Source organism: Mercenaria mercenaria, chromosome 12, assembly GCF_021730395.1.
Source record: "Mercenaria mercenaria strain notata chromosome 12, MADL_Memer_1, whole genome shotgun sequence".
In the NCBI taxonomy this organism is placed as follows: Eukaryota; Metazoa; Mollusca; class Bivalvia; order Venerida; family Veneridae; genus Mercenaria; species Mercenaria mercenaria.
The window spans coordinates 80,932,429-80,944,407 of record NC_069372.1 but is presented as its reverse complement, the minus strand read 5'-3'; the positions used below and the strand labels follow the sequence as shown (position 1 = coordinate 80,944,407).

General features: G+C 33.6%; 1 long non-coding RNA gene across 1 annotated transcript; it reads right to left on the bottom strand.

Annotated features, from left to right (window-relative positions):
• Positions 1-7,349: 7,349 nt before the first annotated feature.
• Positions 7,350-11,760, bottom strand: LOC123535056 (uncharacterized). Its single transcript, XR_006683136.2, has 2 exons — positions 11,609-11,760; positions 7,350-10,739 (listed from the first exon to the last, which is right to left on the bottom strand). It is a non-coding gene; the product is annotated as an uncharacterized LOC123535056 (long non-coding RNA).
• Positions 11,761-11,979: the final 219 nt, after the last annotated feature.

The following is an 11,979-nucleotide window of genomic DNA, read 5'->3' as shown; positions in this document are numbered from 1 at the left end:
TCGTTCCGCCTATAGGCGTGAACTTGCCAAGAGAGACACAGAATTCAAATAGAATTTTATTGATAGTCGAACCAGCGGCCCAAAACTCTTTCATAAGTTGTAAAATCACAGAGATCGACGGCTAGTGCTTTGATTTCGGATTTTCAAGTTGGTGAAGAAGTCTTCTCAGGCAGTGATGAAATTTTGACTGGTTTCGAACAGCATTTAAAAAAAATAGCAAGTAATAACACAAGTAATGAGTTTGATGAACATTTTCATGAAATGGTCTTTACTGAAATTATTACCATCAGGAGAATAATAGGTGAATCTCATCTGCGACCGATATCGAATGTTGAATTTGAAAACGTAATTAAGTCTGTCAATAAGGGCAAGTCAGCGGATTTTATGGAGTTACTATTGAAATATATTCTTAATGCAGGAGAAACTCTTCAATCTGAGTTATTGAATATCTTGAACATTTTTTTACGTCGGGCGAATTCCCAGATTCGTTAAAATTGGACTATTAACACCAATGTTTAAGAATAAAGGGCTTAACACTGTTTATAGTAACTATAGGGGAATAACGATACTACCAGTTATTGGGAAGATTGTTGAGTAAATCCTTAGAACAAGAATCTCACCCACAGCGCTCAGCTTCAAGAATCAGCGTGGATTTATTAAAGAAACATCTCCATTATACTCAGACTTACTGATTAAAGAACTATATAAGAGTCAATTGATGTGAACTTTGTATTTCTCGACGCCTTCGACATTGTTGATTATGACCATCTTATAAGGAAACTGTTCCATTTAGGAGTCACCTATCCTGAACTATGATTGATAAATTCCACTCAAATGCAGTTACCAGTGTGAAATGGGATAACAACATCTCGTCACCTTTTAATGTATCACAAGGTGTAAGACAAGGTGGAGTTCTCAGCTCTCTATAAAGTTCATGTAAATCCTTTACTGGACAGTGTCACAAACTGACATACGGGCGTTATTGTATCTGTAGTGTCAATGCAGGTATTGCATCATCTTTTTGTAAATTTTTGAGTTATTGAGGTAAATGTCTGATTTTACGTATAGAATACCTTTCATGTTTTTCTGTATTTCATAACTTAAATTTCCATGTAAATTTTATTAAATTCGGTTCAGTAATAAGAAAGTTGATATTTTATAAACTTCAGTAATTTATGTTTTTATCCCCAAAACCACTTTAACGGGCCTCAAATTGTCAATTTCTGTCCGCGCCAAAATAGTCAGATTTCCCGGCTATATCATGATTCCCGTGGAAAAGCAAATAGTCGGAGTCCACGGCTTAGCCGTGAGTTCCATGAAATTTAGTATTTGGCGGGATATTACCCTACAAATAGACTGGACTAGATATGCCTAGCGCACACCACATTTCGACATTAGACGAATCAATGTCAGATTGATTTTTCTTGCTAGAAATTTATGCTCGATCGAGGTAAGAAATTTGTTTGTTAGATTTTTGTATGATTTTTGAATTACGATTTTTATTTGGTAAATTTTTGTTCATTCTACATAATTCTGTAACATTTACTTTTCGGCATGTAATTTTGGCTAGTTTCAGTATGTCAGGATAATTTATTTAATTTTTCAGACTTTTGTATATTATTTCGAAAGATGAGTCTAAAATGTTTCGTTTCTATAAGCTGTAAGATTTGTACTGAAATTTGTGTGTAATTGTAAAGGACTCTTTTTCAAAAACATATGTCAAACATTTCGTTGTTATGGAACGCCGATACTGCATTGCACTGTAATGTATAAATCTATATGGCAAGTCTAGTACCATGTATGTAATATGTTACTGTAATTTGAAAAAAACTGTGTGCCAGTCTATAGCATATACATATAATGTCCTTTTTGTTGTATGGCATTAGACATCATATTGATACAAACTATGGTATAACGTTTGATTTGCATTGAATTTTTTTAATTTGTAGTTGTAAATAATAGTTGCAGTTTATCATTTCCGTATCATCAAACTTCATATCTTTTCCATACTTCAACTTTAGACATTTAAGTAATTTTATAAAAAATGGAAGTAATAAGTGACGTAATTTAATCACGTGACGTCTGAACTTAGTAGCACATATATTTTGTATAGGTAGCACGTATTATTTATGGGAGCCTACGGAGGCATGGTGTAGCCAAAGGAGCAGTTTTATGCCCTGACTTATTTGTTTTTCTGTGGTGCTTACCATATGTTATATATTTTAGCTGCTTCCGCTAGACGATCTTTACCTGGTGAGGATGTCACAACCCGGAAGTACAATACCCGAGGTTCATTTGTCTTCACTTGCCTGGATATGATTTTCCCAGCGCAGAGCTTGCGTCCCATGGTTGTGCCGTAAACCGCAAAGACGATTACTTTTGTTATCCTCTGAAGTCAGCTCAGGGATGCAATCACCTACCATCATAGGGAGCCAAAACGGAGTCAACGTATTCACGGTTTAAAGGGACTTTACATGAAGATATGTTATATTTTTTGTGCTACTTAAAGTTCGAAATTAACTGAAACATCTGTGTCACGTCACGTTACAACGAAACTGTCAGTGAAAGAACTTTGTATCTAGAGATACTGAACTCTGATTTTCTTTTTTCTTTCTTATAATCAGTTTGTTTTTCTATTTATCATTTATTCATTGATAATAATTTTATGTAAATAAATTTGTAAATATTGTAAAGGGTGTTGATTTGTTCTGATAGTTATTGTCGCCGATACGTCCATCCTTGTCACAGACAGACTACAGTCAACTGGAATAGGTGCTACCATCACAAATATTAGATGCGCGGCAACAGCATGTGCAGACGATATCTGTCTATGTGCTATTTCTAATTTTGAAACATAGCAACAGACTACGCAAAAATGGAGAGATACCATCTTCAACCCCCTAAAAGTGTTTTACTCTGAGTTTGTAATAAACCAAACCGGCAAATCCTACTATAATCTCCATGAATGGGCATGTCTTACCTGAAGTATCTACAACTATTCAATTAGGAATTATACTATCTACCAGTATCACGGCAAATAAAAAATTAAATAAAGAAGAATATATTAAGAAAGCTAGACGGGCTAGCTACAGCCTCTTTGGAGCAGGATTAAAAGGACACGCAGAATTAGTTATCAATACTTGTTTACAATTATATAAACTGTACATTATTCCAATACTGAAACTTCTAAAATAAATGTTAATATAAGGGTCAAGGACTATTTTCCATTCCGCACCTGTATATACGCTTATGTTTCTATCAGGGTTTTTATTTGAGATTGTACAGCGTAAATAGTGTTCAGAAATTCCTGTGGAATTAATAGTGTCAAGAATTGTGAAATATATTTATTTCAACTGGATTTAAAATAAGGTGCACGCATACAGCGGTTCTCCATTACTGGAGGGAAGATTATAAAGAAGAAGAAGAAGAATAGCAGAGCTGTAATGCAAGCAGGCATATCAGGAAAATATGTAGTTCTCAAAGTCAAATTATATTACATGAAATGATGTTGTTTTTTTTATACATGATCATAATGACCATTTTGGTGTAAAACAAATCTATACTGAACAGATACTAAATGGATGTTCTGATTCTTTCTGGAAAATTAAAAAAAAATAAACAATATTATTTTAAGAAAATAGTGTAATTGTTGCCATGGTAACATTAATTTGACTTTTAAATTATTTTGGTTATGTAAACAATATCTTTCTTGTTTATATGTTATATTTGTTAAGCTGTATCATTTTAGTGAATATATTTTCATATGTAATAAATGCATCAGCAAACCACTATGTTACCACACAAAGGTGCCTTAAAATGGCAAGAGTTGTAACTGAGACAGATGTATCTGAAAATTATGTTTCGCTCGAACAATATCATATCAATTTGCATGAAATGATGTCTCTTACTTTGAAATAAGAAAGCAGACAGTTTTTAATGTAACTATATATCGGAAAAAAACATTTAAATATTCAAATTATTACAAAAAAAAAATGACAAAAATGTTACTTTGTAAGAAAATACCATATTGTTGCCATTGTAATGATTCATTGAACAGTATAACTAAGTCTTCTGAAATGTTAGCATTCTCACAGTTGATAATAACAGTCTAATAATTATACCTTCTTGTCTGATTGTCTTTCTTACTGTTTAATAGATAAGGTGTATTTAACAATAAGATTAATGTCCTAGTTTTTGGGATGTTGTCAAACTTGACCTGGATATCATCAAGATGAACATTCAGACCAACTTTCATACAGATCCCATGAAAAGTATGGCCTATAGAGAGGTTACAAGGTTTTTTATTATTTGACCTACTGACCTAGTTTTTAATGGCACGTAAACCAGTTTCAAACATGACCTAGATATCATCAAGGTCAACATTCTGACCAATTTTCATGAAGATCCATTCAAGGGTATGGCCTCTAGAGAGGTCACAAGGATTTTCTATCTTAACACCTACTGACCTAGTTTTTGATCGCAGTTGACCCAGTTTCAAACTTGGCCTATATATCATCTAGATAAACATTCAGACCAACTTTCATACAGATCCCATGAAAAGTATGGCCTCTAGAGAGGTCACATCTTTTTTCATTATTTGACCTACTGACCTACTTTTTGACGGCACGTGACCCACTTTCGAACTTGACCTAGATATCATCAAGATGAATATTCTGACCAATTTTTATGGAGATCCATTCACAAGTATGGCCTCTAGAGAGGTCACAATGTTTTTCTATTTTTAGACCTACTGACCAAGTTTTTGACCGCACTTGACCCTGTTTCGAAACTGACCTAGATATCATTAAGTTGAACATTCAGACCAACTTTCATGCAGATCCCATGAAAAATATGGCCTTTAGAGAGGTCACAAGGTTTTCCTATTATTTGACCTACCGACCTAGCTTTTAAAGGCACGTGACCCACTTTCGAATCTGACCTAGATATCATCAAGATGAACATTCAGACCAACTTTCATACAGATCCCATTAAAAATATGGCCTGTAGAGAGGTCACAAGGTTTTTCTATTATTTGACCTACTGGCCTAGTTTTTGATGGCACGTGACCCACTTTCGAAAACTGACTTAGATATCATCAAGGTGAACATTCTGACCAATTTTCATGAAGATCTCATGAAATATATGGCCCCTAGAGAGGTCACAAGGTTTTTCTATTTTTAGACCTACTGACATAGTTTTTGACCGCAGTTGACCCAGTTTCGAATTTGTTTTAGATATCATCAAGATGAACATTCAGACCGACTTTCATACAGATCCCATAAAAAATATGGCCTTTAGAGAGGTCACAAGGTTTTTCTATTATTTGACCTACTGACCTAGTTTTTGACGGCATGTAACCCAGTTTCGAACTTGACCTAGATATCATCAAGTTGAACGTTCTGATTAATTTTCATGAAGATCTTATGAAATATATGGCCTCTAGAGAGGTCACAAGGTTTTTCTATTTTTAGACCTACTGACCTAGTTTTTGACGGCACGTGACCCAGTTTCAAACTTGACCTAGATATCATCAAGATGAACATTCTGATCAACTTTCATAAAGATCCCACAAAAAATGTGACCTCTAGAGTGGTCACAAGCAAAAGTTTACGGACGGACGCACGGACGCACGGACGCACGGACGGGCGGACGACGGACGCCGCGCGATCACAAAAGCTCACCTTGTCACTTTGTGACAGGTGAGCTAAAAAGGAGGCATTATTAAGATATACTGACTTAATTTTGATACAGTTAGACAAAAACATGGTGTCTGATAAGTGGTAATTCCTCCATGACAACGGCTGATTTTTGTTGTCAAATTGCAGATATTTACTCAGAACATATCAATCTATCAGATTAGCCGAAAAACCCATGTTTGACCAATATCGCATTTGGACCGAAAATCTCATGTTTTGTCTCGTATATTATTGTGAACGAAGCTCTTTATCACAACTGAACTGCTTTTCATCCCGTAATAAAACTTTAAGTTTTGGCTTTAAGTTGACGTACTTGCTTTAGATATAATGCATGAAAACAAAAAGACAGTATCACCATCTTCTGTTATTGCGTGACTCTATATACAATTTTAGTTGCAAAACTTGAAAATTACTTCATATATTTCATGCTTGAAATTGACAAATTAAAAATATGGGTGTTTTCAAAGGTCATAAGATTTGGGAACAGCATTCAATGATAATTTAATAGATCAGTAGTCAATAAGTCACTAGTTTAATAAAGACATAAAGACCATACATTTATCCTTATAATAATGCAAAGATTAAAAACGTACTTCATCGAATGGCCTATGTGCAAATTTTATAAAACGTTTCTTTTATCCCTGTTGATTATGAATTTGTTTCACTGCGTCCATTGCACAATTATACATAGCTGTTTCGTAATAAAGATACATTAAATTGTACGCATATACAGCCCTGAGGCATGCGTAAATATTATTTTTTGTGTTCTTTCATTTAAAGTACGTAATATAAACCGCTATAACGTTAACAGAGAAATAAAATGAAATCCATCTTCACCCAATCAACCATTAACAAGCAAATTCGATGAATTGGTATCCCCCGCCGAAAGGGTCTGTGGTGAAGAACGGCAAAAAATATATCCAGCAAAAAGTTAAGAATGTTACAAAGAAGCAAATAATTTCATTAGTCAAAATTAAATAAACAGAAAATGATTTTTTTTTTCTCTATTTTTTTTGGGGGGGGGGGGGGGGGGTGGGGGGGGGGGGGGGGAGGGTACAAACGTTTACATGTTGATTATAAATATTGATGGAAAATTGGGGAGGGATGGGAGGGGGAGGGGGCGTGACCAAGGCAAGGTTGCGTCCAGGTGTGGGTACACAACTTTACATGTTTATAATAAATGTTCATGGAAAAGAATGAAAGAGGTTTAATAAAATTCTTCCAATTGGTTGGTTTGTTATGTTCAAATCTGTGGATTTTTAAACAATTAAAGGGCAATAACTGTATGGAAAATTGACCAATAAAAAAGAAAACCACGGGCATCATCAAAGTATGTTCCTTCATATTTATTTCAAGTTTGATGAAATTCTACTTGCTAGTAACTGAGGAATGGCAGCGGACGGACATTTTTGTGCATTTTTCATTAAATTAAGGATGTTGGATACGTTTCAGGCCAATTTGTTCTACAATTAAGAATTTTTTATACTTTGCATGTTTGAAGATCTTTAGTATCTATTTCATATAAAAGCAAAAAAAAAAAGGTAGGTCACCGAACTCCTTTTCATTATATCGGCCATTTTCTACACACACTGTCAAGACAAAAGTGAAATTTGAAAAACCTGGAAAAATAGGGGGTACATTTCAAAACACAAATTATCTTTATCAGTTGTAAAATAATTGTATTTCTAACAATTCAGTTTGAATATGCTATGAAGTCAGTATGAAATTTTAATAATTTTCATATAATACTGTTACTCATTTTCACAAGGCAATATAATTACCCCACCCACTTTTTTCCAATGGGACCAGTACTTGTATCAGTCTAAAGATAGCATAACTTTATTTCTACAATTAAGATTTTAGAAATACTTTTTGTATTTATTGTGTCTCAAAATTGCTTCAAAATAAGGGGGAAAAATTGGGGGTCATCGAACATATAAGAGAGATATTCTGTATTTTATCATGAAAGTACCAAAATTTTAGAATATTGGGGTTTGCTGGCAAATAAGCTATAACAACAAATATTTTCATGAAAAAAAACGCCTAAACGATATGAACATGTGTGCAAAACATAATTTTAAATAACAAAATAGTTCCAAACCATTTACATCGACATTTCATCATAAAAAAACAGATGTAATATTACCCCACCCACTTTTTTAAAGTTAAGTATGATTTATATAGCATTGTTAACACTCCAGCATGAATATTACTGTAACAATCTTCACTAAAGTAAAAAAACAATATGCATGGCTACATAATCTGGAATGTGTTGCATTATGGGGATGATCCGACCAGTATATCAAGAGTAATGTGCCCCTGATATAGTAAAAAATAGCAATATTTATCCATTTTTTACAACTGTATCATTTTTATTTAAAGAAATCTTGAATAAACTTAGAAAATTGTCTAAAATAGACAATGTGTACGGCCATAGGGTCTTGCAAGACCTAGATTTCAGGCATTTTCAGACTAGCAAGTCCAGAGTTATCTGTCCCTATTATATAAAATGTTGAAATATTTGACAATTTTAACGCTCTAGTTTGAACGTTTTCATAACAATTTTAATCAGATTTAATGGCAATGTATACGAGCACAAGCTCTTGGAATAACTCGATTTTGGGTATGATCAGACCACCTTGTCCGGAATGTGCTCCTGATATATCACAAAAGCTGTCTGTTAACAGCACCCTTGAAGGGGTTTAGGAGATACAGAGCAATCACAAAATTGAAGGCTTTGAGTTGTGACCTTGACCTTGAATCGACATGGGTGACTCATGGGTTCTGCACATCGTCTTGATGACTTGATTGAGAAGATCATTTGAACCAAGTTTCATGAAAATCCTTCAACATGTTCAAGGGGTTTAGGAGATACAGAGTGGACACAAAATGTTACGGAAGGGCGGAAGATGGAAGGACGGAAGTAGGGAAGGCTGGACAGAGATCATTCCTATAACCCCCACCAATTGGCGGGAGAGTTATAAACACCACGACAATAACCATGGAGGAAATGACCTTCAATTCAGCACCTATAAAATTTCATGTTGTGATAATTGCCTACAAAAACAAGTCCCAGTACCGTACCGTATTATCATTTTCTAACAGATGGTTAACCACCTTAAATATTTCTAACAGGTAGTGAACCACCCCAAGTAATCTAAAAATATTCTAATTGTCACTCAAAAATGTTCTGGTATGTAGGACTCTCAATGAAAATTATCTTATATCATATATGATAATAAATCACCTTAATGTCCAGAAGTTGTATTGAGCTACCTTAAATAATTCTTCCTATAGTAAGATACTGAATTAAACCAACAGGCTACTTCTAATCAGGCCATAGAAATATATAAAGTGTGTAGTAGACCAAAAACCTATCAAAGTATCTTTCAAGTTCAGAACTGACTAGTACTGAAATAAATAAATTTCTTTTTAATTCACTGCACAAGATATTATATTTGAAAATGTCTATTAATTGACTATTAGAGAAAAGTACCTTGGACCTTTCGTCAATGAAATTTACCAAAATTCTCTAATACAAAGAAAACCTGTAATTTGTTCAGGATAATATTAAACAGTAATGTTCAAATCAAATAAAAGTATATACATGAATTTGTATACTGGGTATAAATATACTCAAACAGATTTTCTGAAAATCTATTAATAGAACAGTTTTACTTTATGCTAAAATTAGTTAACCACTGGACCAATGAAAAATCAAAACTACCTTGTAATGAGGATGTAGAAAATTGCTGGAATCCCAAAATGTGTACTGTAACTAATAAATGGGGATCCAGAAACTGAATAAAAAATAGGACAAGTCTAAAAATAAATTCCACTGACTAAGATTAGTATCAAAGTATTGGCTTGTTGAATATACCTTTTAATTGTTAAATATATTGTTTTTAAAAGAAATTTTTATTTTGATGGCAATTTCAATAGATTTTAGAGATAAAATTTAGTTTGAAAAGAGATAGATAGAGGATACATCCAAAGAACTACAAAATACATTATAGCTATTTGATACAACATGCAGAATCCTTCACCAATTATAGTTTAATTCTGTTAAAATCCCTTTTACCAAGTTAATGTGACTTGTGAATTTTCTTTCTATCTTTTACAATAGCACATCATCTTGGCTGATAGTGATTCTTTTTTTTTCATTTGTACTTTATTGAAATCACTCAAAAATCCTAACTGATTACTGAAATACTAAACAGTTGTAAGGTTTCAACATCCAATTTTGAAAAATTTTGATTGATTTAAATGCACATTAATTTTACATTCCCTCTAAACCTGTATGATATAAATTGTGTTCATTATATTATAATGAACACAATTCTCTCAGATCACTAGCTGTTTACTGGAGGAATCACTGTGTAAAAGTCAAATAAAAAATAAGTGTAGACCAGTCTGTAAATACTGTCTCTTCTGTCAATGGTAAACCTGTTTCCAAACTTTTCCATACACTAAAAGTTTTCATTTTACTAGTATAATCTTTCTATGTATGTTGTTTCGTCAGAATCACCGGATTTTTCTGTATCCTAATCTCAGTCTTGTCGACCTCTCTTACTGTAATTGACTTTGTACTTCTGTTCTGTCACCCACAAACATTATTCCTAAAATTTCTTCACTTGACAAATTAATCACCACATATGTATAAACATCAACATGTGTGTGAAGTCTTGAGTACATCTGACATTGTACTTATAATATAAAATTCTGGTTCATGTACTTTTTAAGAGTATCCTGCACATAGTTCAGCAAAAATTTCTCTCAGAACTGATAATTTATAAATTAATGTTACTTCAAATACTTGTCAATCTGACTGCACATCATTTAACGACCACACATTTACAGTTGACACCTCATCACGAACTCTCACTGGGGCTGCATTATTGTACTCGCCCTTACTTGGAACTTTACCAGTTATAAGAAGGAGAAATGTGGTATGTTCTGCTCTTTATTACATGTATTTCCTTAGTATCTGTTCTACTAAGAGTTGAAGACATTTCTCAAACTGTACTCTACTCATATCTGGTTCTGAAAATAGACATAATCATATCTGGTTCTGAAAATTGACAATCAATACAATTCGCATTGTTACAGAATACTAACTTGATTACTTATAATTAATTATTTTAAAATTATGTATACTAGGTCTTTATTAATTCATTCATAAATCATCATGATAAAACATATTTAAGCACAATGGTCCATTACTCCAGAAAAGATAAAAGAACCTTAAGCCCTCAACAGACGTTAAGTTCTAGTTGTACAACACTAATTATCTCAAAGATGTACAATTTTAAAATTGTACATCTTTCACATTCAGACAGTATTCCACTCCCATTTAAATAACAGAGCTTTACCTAGTAAACATAGTGCATTAGGTACTGAAAAGAATGTAACCATTCTTAATAAAAAATAATATCCCATGAATTTGATTATGCATGACACAAATGAGCCACGCCATGAGAAAACCAACATAGTGGCTTTGCGACCAGCATGGATCAAGACCAGCCTGTGCATCCACGCAGTCTGATCAGGATCAATGATGTTTGCTTTCAAAGTCTATTGCAATTAGAGAAACTGTTTCATAGAGAACAGCATGGACAAGACTGCGCAGATGCTGGTCGGAAAGGCAATATGTTGGTTTTCTCATGACGCGGCTCAAATCTTACAAAATAGAGCATGTCCTAATCTGTAGGTCAAGAAAGATTTACGAAATCAAGGAATAGCATCGTACACACGATAACACTTGGCTGTACATCTTAAATTTAATTGGTGTTGTACAACAAAAACCTACCGTCTGTTGAGGGCTTTAGAATGAACTAAAATAACTAATAAACAATTACAGTACAGTATGATCTACTATCAAATGACAATACAATATATTTTACATGACTCACCAGACTTTTGGAATCTGTAAACCATAAATGAACAGGAACAATGCCACATCACTCGTGACAACTTCCGCATTCATTCTGGTGCTGTGCTATTTGGTGTTGATGTCGTATGTATTTCCATGTTTTTTTTTTGGAAGTGTCTAGTCGTCCGGTAACCGGACGCCTAGCCTGCGTTCTAGCCGTCCGGTTACCGGACGACTAGCAAATCCTCAGGGGATTTTCTAGCCGTCCGGTAATAGATTTCCTAATGAATAAGTAATGATTTTTATATAGTTTTAATGTTATTTACTTAAGATATCGATAATTACCTGCAAACAAGATTTTGTGTGAATACATACTAAAGATAAACAATAAATCACGGCATTATAATTCAG